This window comes from Bufo bufo, chromosome 1 (assembly GCF_905171765.1).
Source record: "Bufo bufo chromosome 1, aBufBuf1.1, whole genome shotgun sequence".
Taxonomy (NCBI): domain Eukaryota; kingdom Metazoa; phylum Chordata; class Amphibia; order Anura; family Bufonidae; genus Bufo; species Bufo bufo.
In genome coordinates, this window is record NC_053389.1 from 419207596 (window position 1) to 419227148 (window position 19553).

The 19553-nt window shown below is 44.4% G+C and overlaps 1 protein-coding gene across 1 annotated transcript in view; it reads right to left on the bottom strand.

Annotated features, from left to right (window-relative positions):
- SH3PXD2B (SH3 and PX domains 2B) overlaps positions 1-19553 on the bottom strand; it is a 171296-nt gene that overhangs the window by 121034 nt on the left and 30709 nt on the right. The window lies entirely within an intron of this gene.

The window sequence follows — 19553 nt, forward strand, 5'->3', positions numbered from 1 at the left end:
CTGATAGTATATTTATGGATATAGTGCATCCAGAATGTATGTACCAAGTGTGGCCTCTATTACATACCTGCAGAAGTCGTTACCCACATTTCCCAGCCTTAGGGTACTTTCACATTAGCGGCAGGGGAGTCCGACAGGCTGTGTCGGCGGTTAAACAGCCTGTCGGATCCGTCCTGCCGATAGTTTACGTGTGCCCCCGGACTGCCGCTCAGTCCCCATTGACATGCAGTACTTTTAGTCCGGCTGCCTCTCGCCGTGTGCTGCCGCCGGAACTCCGCCCCCGCCCCATTATAGTCAATAGGGACAGAGCAGCAGTCCGGGGGTACATGTGAACTAGCGGCAGGACGGATCCGACAGGCTGTTCACCCGCCGGAACAGCTTGCCGGACTCCCCTGCCGCTAGTGTGAAACTAGCATTATTACTGGAACACATCTTTTGATAACCTGGTTATTAGCTAGCAGTAAGTATGTGAAGACCACAACAGCAGTCACAAATGGAAATGTTTACTCAATATACACACTACCCCATCATGAAGATATTTCACATAAAAGGCAGCAGAATGGAGAGAATTTGGCAGGAAACCAAGGTTTGGGCAGACATACATGTGAGGACAGCCACAATGTCTCCACTGACTGTATCTATCTATTTCTATCTATTCTCAATGGCTTTATTTAACCATCTGGTGTTTCAGATTTTACTGATTTCTAATATCTAAATTTGAATTCATTATCTTGGTTATGAAACAGTTTTTATAACAGGGAACAGTGATGGCCAGATTGCATTGTTCGCCCGCGAACATATGTGGACTGCCATCTTTTTTCACAAGTCCGGCGAGGCACAGGTAAGCCCTTACCTGTGCCGCGAGCCGGTCTGAAAACAAATGCGGTCACCGGGAGCAGGCAGTTCCGAGAACAGCCCGATGAAGGCCCCCGGTGGCTGTTCTCGGAACTGCCTGCTCCCACTGACCGCATTTGTTTTCAGACCGGCTCGCGCACAGGCACAGGTAAGGGCTTACCTGTGCCTTGCCGGACTTGTGAAAAAAGATGGCAGCCCGCATATGTTCGCGGGCGAACAATGCAAACTGGCCATTACTGACAGGTTATACAATTTTATGCCTGTCCAACCAATATTTTGCACCATTTAGTAACACTAATGCTTGTTCATGAGTAAAGGTGAGAGCTGCATTTACATGCAGCAATCATCTCCACTGTATGGGGAAAAATGATCGCTGCTGTGATTGCTCATCCCCTTAGAGAATTATTTTCCATGGGCAGCAGATCCCTTTTTACACGGATCTGCTTCCCAGGAACTATGGCGCTGATTTTTCAAACAGATTTGTTTTTTATTTCTGAGAAAATTGCAACTGTTATGTCGTTTTCTTGTAAGACAAATTTATCAAAAGTCAGCATCAGGCCAAAGTTATTTCTCCTGCTCAGTCAACTTGAGAAATCCAACTGTTTGTGGCCATTTCTGTGGTTTCTGGCCTTATGTATGCCGCCGCCCTTTCCGATGTGTGCTCTTCCCCTAAGCTCCCAAGGCTTCTACCCCTCTCCACTGACGTCACAATGATGTAGTGCTGCCTGCATCGTCCCTCACGTCAGGGGAGAGGGGGAGAAAGCCTTGGGAGCTTGAGAAGCACACAGGGGAAGGGCGGTGGGCCTGGGCCTTTTAAAGGCAAAGCCCGCCTTGCTGAGCATTTGGGAGCGTTTTTTTTTTTTCATAGGACATTCAATAAAAGAGCCAAATGACATAAAGGTATGTTTAGCATGCTTCTTGTACAAAGTTCTGAGGGCCATTGCTGGTACTATCTGACAGACTCCCTTTAATGTGAAAAATGCATGAAAATACAGGGACTAAAACACAACATTCTGCAAAAATGAATACAAAAAAAATGCATGGAACATTTAAAAAAAAACTCCAGCCTTTTTTACAAGCTTTTTTCCCAAAGAAAAAATGCCACATAAAAAGTGTCTATAAATGAAGCCTCATAACTACTAATGCCTACTGAGGAAGACCTTAAAAGATACTGTATGGTACAAACCAGAGCAGCCAGACTGTTGGAGTAGAACCACAATTTTACTATATCCAATTGTAATTGGTTAACAGCTTACTTTTCATGGAGTTCTCTGCTTTATACCAATCACATGTGAAGTCCACCATTTAAATTATTAAGACAATCAAATGTTGCCGTTTCCCCAAACCTCAGGCAGCAAGCCCAATTCAAGCAGCATAAGAACTGTAGTGTTCCAGAAAAGTCTGCTTGGCCTTGCCAGATGACATCATGTAATCAAACAGTTTTGTTCTGCTTCGACCCCAGGGTGAACAGAGGTTTTTCGGGATTACATCATCACTGGACAAGCTCCTACAGAAAAGTTTGGAGACTTAACCCATTCAGCCTGTATACCATGAAGTTCATTATCCTAGTTTAAGGCAGGGTGCTGAATCTCCTTCAGAACTGGGCCATTTTCTGTTTTTTCATTTTTGTTTTTTAATCCCAGTCTTTCCAGAGACATAACTTTTTTTATTTTTCCAATCACATAGCCACAAAAGGGCTTGTTGTTTGCACGACAAGTTGTACTTGAAACTTTTTCCACTACACTGTATGCAACTGTAAATAGTTCCATTACAAAGGAGGTGGAATTATAAAAAAAACACACACACACACACATTCTGCCACAGTTTATGGGTCTTGTTTTTACAGGGTTTCCTATGTGGTAAAACTGACATGTCCCCTTTATTCTCTGGGTCAGTACAATTACAATAATACCACATTTATATAGTTTTTTTTTGCGTTTTAATAATGACATAAAATAAAAACGTTGGAAACATTTTTTTTTTGCAACGCCATATTAAGAACCCCATAACTTTTTCATTTTTATCTCTACAGAGCTGTGTGGGGCTCATTTTTGCTGGACGATCTGTTGATACTATGTAGAAGCGTGTACAACTTTTTGATCACTTTTTACAAAAAAAATTTGGGAGGAGGTGAAGTGAAATGCCATTCACCTTATGTGATAAATAGTTCCATGTTTATGTTTTCACATGCAGCGATATCTATGATGTTTATTTTTTTATTGTTTATTTTTATTTTGGGGAAAGGGGTGGCGATTTGAATATTTATTTTAATATTTTGAAAAAAAATTTTTTTTTACACTTTTTAATAGTTCCCCTAGGAAACTTGAACAAGCAATCATTAGATTGCTTCTCTCATAAACTCCAATGACTCCTACAGGTTCTTCATATGAACATAGCTGCAGTAGCTTCGGATCATTCAGGAAGACCGCGGCTGCCGCACGCACCATCCAGCCCCCCTGATCCCTGCTAGGGGGAACCGTTGCATGGCTGGTAGTGTGTGCTTCCGATTTCTGAGCTCCCAGATGCCATTGTCACATTTTACCACAGCATCTGAGGGGTTAAATGTGTGTGATCAACGCAATCGTCAATCGCATACATTAGCCCCCGATGTCTGCTGTTTAAAACAGCAGGCACCTGGAGGCTAGGTCTGCAGTAAACAAATATTTTAGTAATCGAGTATTCTATTGATAATTTTTTACGATTAATCAAGTAATCTAATAAGAAAAACCTTCTTAAAATAACGTATTCCTTTATAAAAAACAATATTTTTATTTGTTACAGTGGTATAGCAAATAATTGCACACACATAAGGCTTATTTCACAGCTGCAATATACATTCTGCAGCAATTGACTGTAATGGGGTCCGGCTTTTGGCAGACAAAAAATAGATTATACTCCTGCAGGCTATTCCTCTACCAGAATGTATATCTAAGGTTATGTTGTGAACTCCGTCAGTCTGTTTCGGTGGAAGAACAGACTGCCGGAGTTCACTGGCTGCCATTATCTCCCCCTTCCCCAGTGCCTCCATGCCATCCACCATGTCAACCACTCCCCCAGATCAGCCCGTCCATGCCAAATCACAGGTGCCCCAATTTACCCCCTCTCCCCCCCCCCGCCAATAACTTTATACATGCCACTGCCAAATCACAGGTGCCCCCATTAATCCCTCCCCGCCAATAACTTTATGCATGCCATTGCCAAATCACAGGTGCCCACATTAACAGGTGCCCACATTAACCCCTTGGGGCCCTTCGCCTGGCTGCAAATAACTTTATACATGCTATTGCCAAATCACAGGTGCCCCCATCCCCCCCCCCGCCGCTGCTAGTTCTTCTACCTTTATACTTACCTTTCCTTGCGAGGGCGACGTGCGCTGAAACATGGAGTCCGCAGGAGACGCATCTTCATCCCAGCATGCACTGGGACCTGACGTCACACACAGTGTTAGCCAAAGTGCTGACGCTGTGTGAACGCAAGGCCCTGCAGCGCGGTGCCGAGTCGGGAGGCCACGGAGCGGTGAGTGAGAGGCTTCATTTCACTCACGCTCCGTGGTCATGTGATTTAAACCAATCCTCCATGCAGGATTTTTTTGCCTTGACTTTATTGATTAAATCGATGAATTGTTTCAGCCCTACTGGAGGCTATCGTGTCCTCTGCGCTCGTGAGCAGGTGGCATCTTTAAATACCCGACTCCCAAATATATATTTACGGAAATCGCAAGACTTGTTGGAAAGTCGGATTTTGACTGATAGGGAGCCACTTCTAATGGGAGACGCAGGCAAGATGGTTCTCTTTCTTGGGAGATGTCTCTTTGCATACCCTGGTCATTTACGTGAAAATATACAACAGGGAGATACTAAACTACAATAGAAACTGTTTCCAATGTGACACGGTTTTATGGATTACCAGCTGGCTAAATGTATTTTATTATGCAACATTAAAGGGAAAGAGTCATTAGAAACATAACGGGGAATTTATCAATGGAGGTGTTTTGAGGTTAGCTTTTAGACTTAAATTGCTATACGCACCTGCGCTAAATTTCTGAAGATGGTGTACAGTAGTGCAATGTGGCCACGCCTATACTAATAAAAGTACGCCTGATTTTTCACTCCAAATCTGTAGGCTGCACTGGATGACGCAGTCCTCAAAAAGTAGCAAAATTGACCCCAAAAAGTCACAGAAACCCCTAACTGCGACTCTTTGAAGCCAGAATTCTGATGTGCAGGGCTTGATAAATTCCCCCCATATTATTTATAGGGTGTCTGTCACCTCCCAAATTATTTTCATAGTGAGCATACTGCCATGTAGAGGAGAGGCCTCAAACATAACCATACCTCTGTTGAAAATTCTGAAAAATGCTTCTTTTAAGCAAATAATGTTTTCGGTGCAGTGTTGGTGGAGTTGCTCCATTCAGTGCACCTGGCTTTCCTTGAGTCATTGCTACCAGCTCTGACATCTCAGAGACTGTCAATCAAGGAAGAGGGGTGGTGGGGGTGTGCTTGGTGGTGTTACTGGCAGCTCAATGGTGCACAAAACAGAGCAGCACAACCCATGGGGCACGGAAAACCTTGTTTGCATACAAATAAGGCTACTTTCACACTAGCGTTCGGGGCTCCACTTGTGAGTTCCATTTGAAGGCTCTCACAAGCGGCCCCGAACGGATCCGCCCAGCCCTAATGCATTCTGAGTGGATGCGGATCCGCTCAGAATGCATCAGTCTGGCACCGTTTGTCCTCCGCTCCGCTCAGCAGGCGGACCCCTGAACGCAGCTTGCAGCGGTCGGGTGTCCGCCTGGCCATGCGGAGGCAAACGGATCCGTCCAGACTTACAATGTAAGTCAATGGGGACGGATCCGTTTGAAGTTGACACAATATGGCTCAATTTTCAAACGGATCCGTCCCCCATTGACTTTCAATGTAAAGTCAAAACGGATCCGTTTGCATTATCATGAACAAAAAAAAAAAAAAAAAAATTATTATTATTTTTTTTTTTGTTCATGGTAATGCAAACGGATCCGTTCTGAACGGATCTAAGCGTTTGGATTATAGGTGCGGATCCGTCTGTGCAGATACCAGACGGATCCGCACCTAACGCAGGTGTGAAAGTAGCCTAAGGCTACATGCACACAACTGTATGTGTTTTGTGAGCCACAAATTGCAAAAAAAACATATGACGTTCATATGGCATCCGTTTTTCTGTGTATCCATTATAAGAATGCCTAGCCTTGTCCGCAAAATGGACAAGAATAGGACATGTTCTATCTTTTTGAGGGGCTACAGAACGGACATACGGATGTGGATAGCACACTGTGTGCTGTCCGCATTTTTTGCAGACCCTTTGAAATGAATGGATCCATATCCTATCAGCAAAAAAAATTAAACGGAACAGACACGGAAACTAAATACGTTTGTGTGCTTGAAGCCTAAAAAGAAACATTTCTCAGATCAGAGGACTCAATTTTTAAAAGGAAGGCAAGGTTATTTTTTGGGGCACCTAAACTACTGGCGGTATGCTTACTTGGAAACCAATTTTGGAAGGGACAGACTTAATTTTTTTAAATTAAAAGAAAACTAAAAAAAATATCAAGAAATTGTGCAGTTTTCACCTCTGGCCACTGAGCCTCATAATAGGCTGATACTTCCTGTTCTGTAGAGATCACTTCTATCTGTAGTCATCCTATTAGAGGCAATGAAATATATCACCTACTATACAGATAACACATGATCTATCACTGACAATAGGTGATTGTCACAGCTAACTTATTCCCACTCAGCAGGTCTATAAAACTCAACCACAGAAGTCAATGAGTCCCCTCCAGTCTCTTATGTCTATGACCCATATGGCTTCTGTAAAGGCATTTACACGTGCCAAGGAGAAGGCGATTGTCAGGAAGGAAGCGTTCCTTCCCGACAGTTGGCTGCTCGTTAAGTGGAGGTGAAGCATTGCCTTTACATGCAGAGATCACCTCCACAGTATGAGGAAGAGGGATGGCTATTGCAATCGCTCGTCCCCATACAGCTGCACTGTTTCTGGGCAGCAGATCACTGTTTAGCTAGCATAATCTGCTGCCCAGAAATGATGATTGATGTGCCTGCACAAACGATAGGATCACCCGATGAATGAGTGTTTCACTCATTCATCGGGTGATCGGCTGAACCTTTAGACAGGCATATTGTCGGGAACGAGCGTTCACAGGAAAGTTTGTTCCCAGTAATCTGCCTGTGTAAATCCACCTTAACCTGTTGGGGACACATGACGTACCGGTACGTCATGATGTCCCGGTACTTAAGGACACATGACGTACCGGTACGTCATGTGTATTTCCGATGACCGCCGTGCGGCAGGCGGTAATCGGAACTGGGTGCCTGCTGAAATCAATCAGCAGGCACCCTGGGACAATGCCGAGGGGGGGTCCTGTAACCCCCCCCCCCCCCCCCCCTCCCGTATCGGCGATCGCTGCAAACCGCAGGTCAATTCAGACCTGCAGTTTGCAGCGCTGTCGGAAGTTTCTGATCCCCGCGGATCAGAAACTTCAAAATTACCTACATTTTTATTTTTAACCACCCCCCCTCATTATCTGCCGGCACGCTGTGCAGGGGGAGAGGTGCGGGTGGGCAATCATCCCGCCCGCCCCCTCTCATTTCCAGGATGGACGAGCGGTTTTAGCAGAGTGTCAGCACATTGCTGACACTCTGCTTGAAACGGCTGACATCTGTGCTGTGATGTCAACCGTTTAACCCCTTCCATGCCGCAGTCCGTAGGGACCGCTGAATGGAAGAGGCTAACAGGGAGGGAGCTCCCCCCCTCTCCCATCGGGGGCTGCTGTGCCGTTTCAGCCTCCGATTCTTGACGGGATCACAGAGGGAGTGAGAACACAGTACAGTATACTATATAGTGTACTGTGCTGTATTATACAGACATCAGACCCACTGGATCTTCAAGAATCAAGTGGGTCTGGGTTAAAAAAAAAAAGTGAAAAAAATAGTGAAAAAATAATAAAAACACATTTATCACTGATTAAAAAAATAAAAAATAAATGCACTACACATATTAGGTATCGCCGCGTCCGTAATAACCTGCTATATAAATATTAAATGAATACTGTGTAAAAAAAAAAAAAGGGTAAAAAAAAAAAAGCCATTTTTTGTCACCTTGCATCACAAAAAGTGTAATAGCAAGCGATCAAAAAGTCATACGCACCCCAAAATAGTGCCAATCAAACAGTCATCTCATCCCGCAAAAATCATACCCTACCCAAGATAATCTCCCAAAAACTGAAAAAACTATGGCTCTCGGACTATGGAGACACTAAAACATGATTTTTTTGTTTCAAAAATTTAATAATTGTGTAAAACTTACATAAATAAAAAAAAAAACGTACATAAATAAAAAAAAAAGTAGACATATTAGGTATTGCCGCATCCATAATAACCTGCTCTATAAAAATATCACATGACCTAACCCCTCAAGTGAATACCGTAAAAAAAATAATAGCAAGCGATTAAAAAGTCATACGCACCCCAAAATAGTGCCAATTAAACCGTCATATCATCCCGCAAAAATCATAAAATAGTACCAACAAAACTGCCACCCTATCCCGTAGTTTCCAAAATAGGGTCACTTTTTGGGAGTTTCTACTCTAGGGGTGCATCAGGGGGGCTTCAAATGGGACATGGTGTCAAAAAACCAGTCCAGCTAAATTTGCCTTCCAAAAACCGTATATATGGCATTCCTTTCCTTCTGCGCCCTGCCGTGTGCCCATACAGCAATTTACAACCACATATGGGGTGTTTCTGTAAACTACAGAATCAGGGCCATAAATATTGAGTTTTGTTTGTCTGTTAACCCTTGCTTTGTAACTGGAAAAAATTGATTCAAATGGAAAATCTGCCAAAAAAGTTAAATTTTATCTCTATTTTCCATTAATTCTTGTGGAACACCTAAAGGGTTAACAAAGTTTGTAAAATCAGTTTTGAATATCTTGAGGGTGTAGTTTGTAAAATGGGGTCATTTTTGGGTGGTTTCTTTTATGTAAGCCTCACAAAGTGACTTCAGACCTGAACTGGTTCTGAAAAAGTGGGTTTTAGAAATTTTCTGAAAAATTTCAAGATTTGCTTCTAAACTTCTAAGCCTTGTAACGTCCCCAAAAAATAAAATGGCATTCCCAAAATGATCCAAACATAAAGTAGACATATGGGGAATGTAAATTAATAACTATTTTTGGAGGTATTACTATGTATTATGGAAGTAGAGAAATTGAAACTTGGAAATTTGCTAATTTTTCTAAATTTTTGGTAAATTTTTTTTTTTTTTTATAAATAAAGATTTTTTCAGAATGGCCTGGATAAGTAAAAGCGTTTTAAAGTTATTCACACAAAGTGACACTGGTCAGATTTGCAAAAAATGGCCTGGTCAGGGACACTGACAGGCCAAATCAGCATATATAGTTAGATATACGACATTACAGGTCTTATAGAGTCTTTTAAAAGCATATAAGTATCCCCCCTGTCCACCTTATAAAGAGCGAAATATAAAGTTTTATAACCTGCTTCTCTAGTCAGCAATCTGCCCAAGGGGCGGCGTTTCATGTGAAAATGCGCCCAGCCAGCCTTCCCAACTGCCGTTCTTAAGCCCCGCCCAGCTCATCATTATTCACTTCGCTGGGCGGCGGCTAGAACTCTCCCCAGTCCCGATCCTGCACATGGGCAATTCAATCCTCTGGGACGCACTATTAACCCCTTTGACAATTTGAGTGAGCAGCGCTTTGAAGCGCTGCTCTGAACAGTGCATGGCTGAGGCTGCAGCTGCCTCCAAGACGCAGGCAGGCTGTGTGTGTACGCATGCGCGATCTAACCACGGCGGGGCGCAGGCGCAGAAGATTGGGCTTGAACGATGCCCAGAGGATTGAATTGCCCATGTGCAGGATCGGGACTGGGGAGAGTTCTAGCCGCCGCCCAGCGAAGTGAATAATGATGAGCTGGGCGGGGCTTAAGAACAGCAGTTGGGAAGGCTGGCTGGGCGCATTTTCACATGAAACGCCGCCCCTTGGGCAGATTGCTGACAGGAGAAGCAGGTTATAAAACTTTATATTTCGCTCTTTATAAGGTGGACAGGGGGGATACTTATATGCTTTTAAAAGACTGTATAAGACCTGCAATGTCATATATCTAACTATATATGCTGATTTGGCCTGTCAGTGTCCCTTTAAGGTGAAATATGGCCGTGTCCTTAAGGGGTTAAAGGGAACCTGTCATCAACTTTATGCTGACCTTACTGAGGGCAGCATAAAATAGTGACAGAAATGCTGATTTCAGAGGTGTGTCACACATCAGCTAAAAGTAAGTGGTTGCCGAGAACCAGCATCATAATCATTACAGCCCAGGCCTGGAAAAGAGTCACGGCTACCTGAGAAGAGTCCTGGTTATTCCTAATCTCCTGCACTCCCCACCTGCTGATGATGGCAGTTCTCTCCTAGACAGAAAGGGAGAAAACTAGGTAGAAGACAGTCAGTCATCAGCAGGTGGGGAGGAGAGCAGGAATTCATAAATAACCAGGACTCTTCTCAGGTGGCCGGGACTCTTTTCCAGGCCCAGTCTGCAATGATCGTGATGTTGGTTCTTGGCAACCACTTACTTTTAACTTATAAATGACAGACCGCAGAAATCAACTCACCTGTCTCTACTTTATTCTGCCGTTAGTATGGGTGGCATAAAGGTGATGACGGGTTCCTTTTAAAGCATATCACTGAATGATGTTAACAGGTCAGGAAAAATGGCTGCCCCCATAATCATGTACAGAAAACAGAATTTAAAAAAAAAGAAGGAAAAAAGAAAAAAGAAAAATAGAACAATTATCAGCAGAGCTGTGGAGTTGGTAAACCAAAGTGCTGACTAATCTAACCTAAAAACACTGCTTGCACTTTTATTATATGTACGTGTCGGTACAGGCAGATTATAATCATGAACTAATATATCCAGTCATTTTCCTAGAAATTCACATTATCGGTAAATCAGGCATGTAAACAAAAAATTGCTTTTCCCCACTTTCTATCTCTTACAGTATATGTCAATTCTGTAGAATAGAAATTCCAAAATAACATTTTTGGAAGCTGGACAAATGTGAGCAATGGAAAAAGTGACATGTGATTAAAAAAGTGATTAAAAAAACATATATCCAATGGTTTTTACCCGCTTGCACCTTCTTTTTCAGCTAATCTAGAAACCAGATTCAAGAATAACATATACAAATGGTGGATGGCGCTAACTAGTAGCAAACAAAGGAGGAGAGAAAACACAGATGAGATGCCCTCACACAGGGCAATGATGCCTGCATACCACCTAAGCCCAGGTATTCAATCGCCATTGCAAATGGTGCAATATTCTTGTGGTATGAGTGCCATATTACTATGCAGAAAATAGATGCCATTGCCAGGGCTGGGGGAAACCAAAAGTGGGGGTGGAGGGGTCAGCTTAAATCAGTCACAGAATATATCTGATCTACTCGACTTTGTTATAGGGATCGACCGATATTGATTTTTTAGGGCCGATACCGATACCGATAATTTGTCAACTTTCAGGCCGATAGCCGATAATTTATACCGATATTCTGGGTATTTTTATTTTTGAGGAAAAAAAAAAATTCTTACACAAATCTGCTGAAAATTTATGTTTATTGTTAACGTGTATTATTATTTTATTTTTTTTGTAAATCTTTTTCATTTATACTTAATATTTTTGTGTTTTTTTTTTTTTACTAACTTTTAGCCCCCTTAGGGACTAGAACCCTTGTCCCATTCACCCTGATAGATCTCTATCAGAGTGAATAGGATCTCGCACTCTCCCTGCTGCCCTGTTCTCTGTGCACACAGCAGCATGGAGCTGACTATGGCAGCCAGGGCTTCAATAGCGTCCTGGCTGCCATGGTAACCGATCAGAGCCCCAGGCTTACACTGCTGGGGCTCCGATCGGAGGAGCAAGGGAGAGGGGATCCTGTGGCCACTGCCACCACTGATTAGAACTGGGGGGGGGGGGCGCACTGCGCCACCAATGTTTTTACTATTGGGATGGGGGTGGGGGGCGCACTGCGCCACCAATGACTAATACTAGGGGGCTTGAGGGGGGGGGGGGCGCACTGCGCCAGCAATGTTTTTACTATTGGGGTGGGGGGCGCACTGCTTGAGGGGGGGGGGCGCACTGCGCCACCAATGAAGATACCTCTCTTTCACATACAGGAGGCGGGAGCTGGCTGCAGAATCACATAGCCGGCTCCCGACCTCTATGAGCGGTAGCTGCGATCCGCGGCACCTAAGAGGTTAACTACCGCGGACCGCAGCTGCCGTTCATAGAGGTCGGGAGCCGGCTATGTGATTCTGCAGCCAGCTCCCGCCTCCTGTATTTGAATTAATGAAAGACTCATCTTCATTGGTGGCGCAGCGGCCACAGCCCCTCCCCTCCTCTTGTCTTCCGTCCTGCCATTGGAGGCAGCAGCATCACAGGGGGAGGAGACACTGCTTCCTTCTCCTCTGTGCTGCGGAGGGAACACAGAACGCGCTGAGAGCAGCGCGTTCTGTGTTCCCAATACGTTATCGGAATATCGGCAAAATAGATGCCGATAACGTTCAAAATCCTCAATATCGGCCGATAATATCGGCCAAACCGATAATCGGTCGATCCCTACTTTGTTACACAGGACCTCTCACTTGCATGTGACCAAGACCTTCTCCGTGTTAACCACAGCTGAACTGCATTTCATTTTTTTGTTCATTGTCAGCATTTTCCTACTGTTTCCTCTCTGAAAATTTTTGGACTAGAATAAGTTCTCTTTGCTGTAACTGGAAACCATAATACAGTAAAAGATATATGTATACATATATCTATAGCCATAACAGAAAACAGTCCCACCAGATTTGAAAGTGACTTTTGCTTGAAGTCTTTTTTGGCATCCACAATTTGAGAAGCTGAGTTGATAATGAGATGAGGGTTCATGAGAGGACTTGTGTGATTCATCAAGATTTCACAATCTAAGTACTCCCAGATTTGTCAAACAGCAGAACCCGTGCCTGGCTTCCCGGCTGGCTGTTTCTTCAAGTGCTGAGAGAGGTGCAGGAAGCAAATAGAGGGGACACACAAATCATAGCGACATACTGAAATCTAGCAAACTACAGTCAAACTATGAAAAGAATCATAACCTGAGAGATCGATAAAACTGGAGACATCCCAATATCACTACTTCAAGTCTCCTAGAAGCAAGTGGCCAGGTTTTCATTTTGTAGTAAAATAAAAACCTTACAGAGTTTTAAGGTACCTATACACCTTAGATTGCTATCGGCAGAATGTTCATTCCCCCACCATGCATGCTTGGCTGAGCATTTTTATTCTCTTAAAGGGGTTTTCCGAGTGTTTTATACCGGTCATCAGTATCTGATTGGCAAGGTTCTGGCACCCAGCATCCCCACTGTTTGAAGAGGTTGCGATGCTCACTAGTGCCTCCTCACGGCTTACTAGGCACGGCAACGTCCATTGGATAGCAGCTGTGCTTGGTATCGCAGCTCAGCCCCATTCACATAGGACTGAGTTGTGCCAAGCCCCTGTCACCAATGAACATGACGTCACTAGCCTAGGAAGAAGCCACAGCACTCACCGGACCACACGGTTTCTTCAAACAGCTGATCAGCGGGGGTGCCTAGAGTCCGACGCCCTTCGATCAGATACTGATGACCTATTCTGAGGATTGGTCATTAGTACAAAACACTCGGAAAACCCTTTAAATGGAGAGATGGAAATATGCTGCTGTTAAACACCTCTTGTGATGGCTTAGGCCAGTGATGGTGAACCTTTTAGAGACCAAGTGCCCAAACTTCAACCAAATACCCACTTATTTATCGCAAAGTGCCAACACGGCAATTTAACCTGAATACCAATATAGTATATCTTTCATGTACTTTATCATATAGCTATAATAGCTTAATAGCCTACATTCAGTGCCCTGCCTGTGCTGTTCATAGTGCGTCATGTGCTGATGAATGGCAGGAAAAGTCTAAAGCATATTGGTAAGCCATAGAGTTTTTCCTGGGTGCGGGTGCCCACATAGAGGGCTCTGAGTGTCGCCTCTGGCACCCGTGCCATAGGTTCGCCATCACTGGCTTAGGCCGTTTACGTATCATTTTTGACCATGCTGGAGGCATTTCCCAATGTACACCTCTGTTATGTCAAGAGGCCCCATACACCAGCCTATGCCAAAACTACTACGCTTTTTATGTGGTGGGCACATATACCAGGCAGTATACTTTAATGTTATTTGCAATGGGAGTCAATAGCCTATATAGTGACAAATATCAAGAAACCTCCATAGGGAACTAATTCTGACATAACAAAAAACAAGATGTGAACAGAGCTTTATCATCCATGAGAGAAATGGATCAGGGATGCCGAAATCAAAATGCCTGATCCTTCGCTCCCCTAGACATCTGCCATCAGGGGAGAGTCAGGAGGCCCACGTCCACATTAGATAGTTATCAGGACTTTCAGAAATCTTCAGGTTTGGCTGACATTCATCTAACGTGTGTCAACACCTTCAGCTGAAGACAACTACCTGCAGAAGTCCACTCCTCCTTCTGTGATTATCTAGATGGGGGTCCTGTTGTGTAGGTTCTCAAGCTACCTATGAGGAGGCTGAGAAGCCATAAAAGGCTGGTGACACACTTCATGAAGACAAACTACCCCTGGTGACTGGACACAATGAAAGCATGTGGCAGTACAATGTCTGATAGGTTGGCAGAAATTATTCCCTTAAAGGGTTTCTACCACTTCGTTTCACATAATTAGCTGTCAGACACTAGCGATCCGCTAGTGTCTGCTCTGCCAAACCATCCTAATATAATTGCTTTTGGGGCAGCCGTTTCGCTAAAAAAAGAACTTTTATAGATATGCTAATGAGCCTGCGCAGATATGCTAATGAGCCTGCGCATGCGCAGAATACATACGCTCACAGGGAGGATCGCATGCCAGAGGAGATGGGCGGGCTGGAGAGACGCGCTGGGCGGCGGCATTTTGTGAAGGTAGACGGAGCCTCTAGGTGCTAATGACGCCCCCATAGCACCTAGAGGCTCATTAGCATATCAATAGAAGTTATTTTTTTAGCGAAACGGCTGCACAAAAAGCTATTATATTAGGATGGTTTGGTAGAGCAGACACTAGCGGATCGCTAGTGTCTGACAGCTAATTATGTGAAAACGAAGTGGTAGAAACCCTTTAATATAATAAATGATTATGCTTTGGATGAATTAAAGTGACCAGCTCATGACCGATGGTATCTGTTTCTGCAGAGATTTATCTAGTCTAAGCTAGCTTCACTTCAGGGCCCATGAAGAGAAATGCCTGTCAGCATTTCAAATCCCGCGCCTGTCTTCATTCGAGGGAGTGCTGAGGAGGCGAGCGTCCTTGTCTCAGTGCACCTGCGCCGAATGAAGACAGGCGCGGGATTTGAAATGCTGACAGGGCCAGCCGGAGGAGGAGAGCGCTCGCTGGCCCTGTCAATCAACAGGAGGAGGGGGCGGTTTTTTTATAAGGAGGATGCGGCGGCTACCAGCAAGTAGACGCCCTACTTGCTGGTAGTGAAGTCATTTGCATATTTTAAAAGATCGATTTTTAATGAAACAAAGCCACAGACCAAGGTAAGAGCACTATATAGGGAATAGTCGTTCAATAAGGATTTTAACAAGCCCAAAAATGAAAAATGTGTTTTGGGGGTGACAGAAGCCCTTTAACCACCTCCGGACCGCCTAACGCAGGATCGCGTTCCGGAGGTGGCAGCCCTGCGCAGAGTCACGCATATATGCGTCATCTCGCGATGGCCGAGATTTCCTGTGAACGCGCGCACACAGGCGCGCGCGCTCACAGGAACGGAAGGTAAGAGAGTTGATCTCCAGCCTGCCAGCGGCGATCGTTCGCTGGCAGGCTGGAGATGTGTTTTTTTTAACCCCTAACAGGTATATTAGACGCTGTTTTGATAACAGCGTCTAATATACCTGCTACCTGGTCCTCTGGTGGTCCCCTTTGTTTGGATCGACCACCAGAGGACACAGGTAGCTCAGTAAAGTAGCACCAAGCACCACTACACTACCCCCCCCCCCCCCCGTCACTTATTAACCCCTTATTAGCCCCTGATCAACCCTGATCACCCCATATAGACTCCCTGATCACCCCCCTGTCATTGATTACCCCCCTGTCATTGATCAACCCCCTGTAAAGCTCCATTCAGATGTCCGCATGATTTTTACGGATCCACTGATAGATGGATCGGATCCGCAAAACGCATCCGGACGTCTGAATGAAGCCTTACAGGGGCGTGATCAATGACTGTGGTGATCACCCCATATAGACTCCCTGATCACCCCCCTGTCATTGATTACCCCCCTGTAAAGCTCCATTCAGATGTCCGCATGATTTTTACGGATGCACTGATAGATGGATCGGATCCGCAAAACGCATCCGGACGTCTGAATGAAGCCTTACACGGGCGTGATCAATGACTGTGGTGATCACCCCATATAGACTCCCTGATCACCCCCCTGTAAAGCTCCATTCAGATGTCCGCATGATTTTTACGGATGCACTGATAGATGGATCCGATCCGCAAAACGCATCCGGACGTCTGAATGAAGCCTTACAGGGGCATGATCAATGACTGTGGTGATCACCCCATATAGACTCCCTGATCACCCCCTTGTAAAGCTCCATTCAGATGTCCGCATGATTTTTACGGATGCACTGATAGATGGATCCGATCCGCAAAACGCATCCGAACGTCTGAATGAAGCCTTACAGGGGCATGATCAATGACTGTGGTGATCACCCCATATAGACTCCCTGATCACCCCCCTGTAAAGCTCCATTCAGATGTCCGCATGATTTTTACGGATGCACTGATAGATGGATCCGATCCGCAAAACGCATCCGGACGTCTGAATGAAGCCTTACAGGGGCATGATCAATGACTGTGGTGATCACCCCATATAGACTCCCTGATCACCCCCCTGTAAAGCTCCATTCAGATGTCCGCATGATTTTTACGGATGCACTGATAGATGGATCCGATCCGCAAAACGCATCCGGACGTCTGAATGAAGCCTTACAGGGGCATGATCAATGACTGTGGTGATCACCCCATATAGACTCCCTGATCACCCCCCTGTCATTGATCACCCCCCCTGTCATTGATCACCCCCCTGTCATTGATCACCCCCCTGTAAGGCTCCATTCAGACATTTTTTTGGCCCAAGTTAGCGGAATTTATTTTTTTTTTCTTACAAAGTCTCATATTCCACTAACTTGTGTCAAAAAATTTAATCTCACATGAACTCACCATACCCCTCACGGAATCCAAATGCGTAAAATTTTTTAGACATTTATATTCCAGACTTCTTCTCACGCTTTAGGGCCCCTAGAATGCCAGGGCAGTATAAATACCCCACATGTGACCCCATTTCGGAAAGAAGACACCCCCCAGGTATTCCGTGAGGGGCATATTGAGTCCATGAAAGATTGAAATTTTTGTCCCAAGTTAGCGGAACGGGAGACTTTGTGAGAAAAATATTAAAAATATCAATTTCCGCTAACTTGTGCCAAAAAAAAATAATTTCTATGAACTCGCCATGCCCCTCATTGAATACCTTGGGGTGTCTTATTTCCAAAATGGGGTCACATGTGGGGTATTTATACTGCCCTGGCATTCTAGGGGCCCCAAAGCGTGAGAAGAAGTCTGGTATCCAAATGTCTAAAAATGCCCTCCTAAAAGGAATTTGGGCCCCTTTGCGCATCTAGGCTGCAAAAAAGTGTCACACATCTGGTATCGCCGTACTCAGGAGAAGTTGGGGAATGTGTTTTGGGGTGTCATTTTACATATACCCATGCTGGGTGAGAGAAATATCTTTGTCAAATGCCAACTTTGTATAAAAAAATGGGAAAAGTTGTCTTTTGCCAAGATATTTCTCTCACCCAGCATGGGTATATGTAAAATGACACCCCAAAACACATTCCCCAACTTCTCCCGAGTACGGAGATACCAGATGTGTGACACTTTTTTGCAGCCTAGGTGGGCAAAGGGGCCCATATTCCAAAGAGCACCTTTAGGATTTCACAGGTCATTTACCTACTTACCACACATTAGGGCCCCTGGAAAATGCCAGGGCAGTATAACTACCCCACAAGTGACCCCATTTTGGAAAGAAGACACCCCAAGGTATTCCGTGAGGGGCATGGCGAGTTCCTAGAATTTTTTATTTTTTGTCACAAGTTAGTGGAAAATGATGATTTTTTTTATTTTTTTTTATTTATTTTTTTCATACAAAGTCTCATATTCCACTAACTTGTGACAAAAAATAAAAACTTCCATGAACTCACTATGCCCATCAGCGAATACCTTGGGGTCTCTTCTTTCCAAAATGGGGTCACTTGTGGGGTAGTTATACTGCCCTGGCATTCTAGGGGCCCAAATGTGTGGTAAGGAGTTTGAAATCAAATTCTGTAAAAAATGACCTGTGAAATCCGAAAGGTGCTCTTTGGAATATGGGCCCCTTTGCCCACCTAGGCTGCAAAAAAGTGTCACACATCTGGTATCGCTGTACTCAGGAGAAGTTGGGGAATGTGTTTTGGGGTGTCATTTTACATATACCCATGCTGGGTGAGAGAAATATCTTGGCAAAAGACAACTTTTCCCATTTTTTTATACAAAGTTGGCATTTGACCAAGATATTTATCTCACCCAGCATGGGTATATGTAAAATGACACCCCTAAACACATTCCCCACCTTCTCCTGAGTACGGCAATACCAGATGTGTGACACTTTTTTGCAGCCTAGGTGGGCAAAGGGGCCCATATTCCAAAGAGCACCTTTCGGATTTCACAGGTCATTTTTTACAGAATTTGATTTCAAACTCCTTACCACACATTTGGGCCCCTAGAATGCCAGGGCAGTATAACTACCCCACAAGTGACCCCATTTTGGAAAGAAGAGACCCAAAGGTATTCGCTGATGGGCATAGTGAGTTCATGGAAGTTTTTATTTTTTGTCACAAGTTAGTGGAATATGAGACTTTGTATGAAAAAAAAAAAAAAAAATCATCATTTTCCACTAACTTGTGACAAAAAATAAAAAATTCTAGGAACTTGCCATGCCCCTCACGGAATACCTTGGGGTGTCTTCTTTCCAAAATGGGGTCACTTGTGGGGTAGTTATACTGCCCTGGCATTCTAGGGGCCCAAATGTGTGGTAAGGAGTTTGAAATCAAATTCTGTAAAAAATGACGAGTGAAATCCGAAAGGTGCTCTTTGGAATATGGGCCCCTTTGCCCACCTAGGCTGCAAAAAAGTGTCACACATCTGGTATCTCCGTACTCAGGAGAAGGTGGGGAATGTGTTTTGGGGTGTCTTTTTACATATACCCATGCTGGGTGAGAGAAATATCTTGGCAAAAGACAACTTTTCCCATTTTTTTATACAAAGTTGGCATTTGACCAAGATATTTATCTCACCCAGCATGGGTATATGTAAAAAGACACCCCAAAACACATTCCCCACCTTCTCCTGAGTACGGAGATACCAGATGTGTGACACTTTTTTGCAGCCTAGGTGGGCAAAGGGGCCCATATTCCAAAGAGCACCTTTCGGATTTCACAGGTCATTTTTTACAGAATTTGATT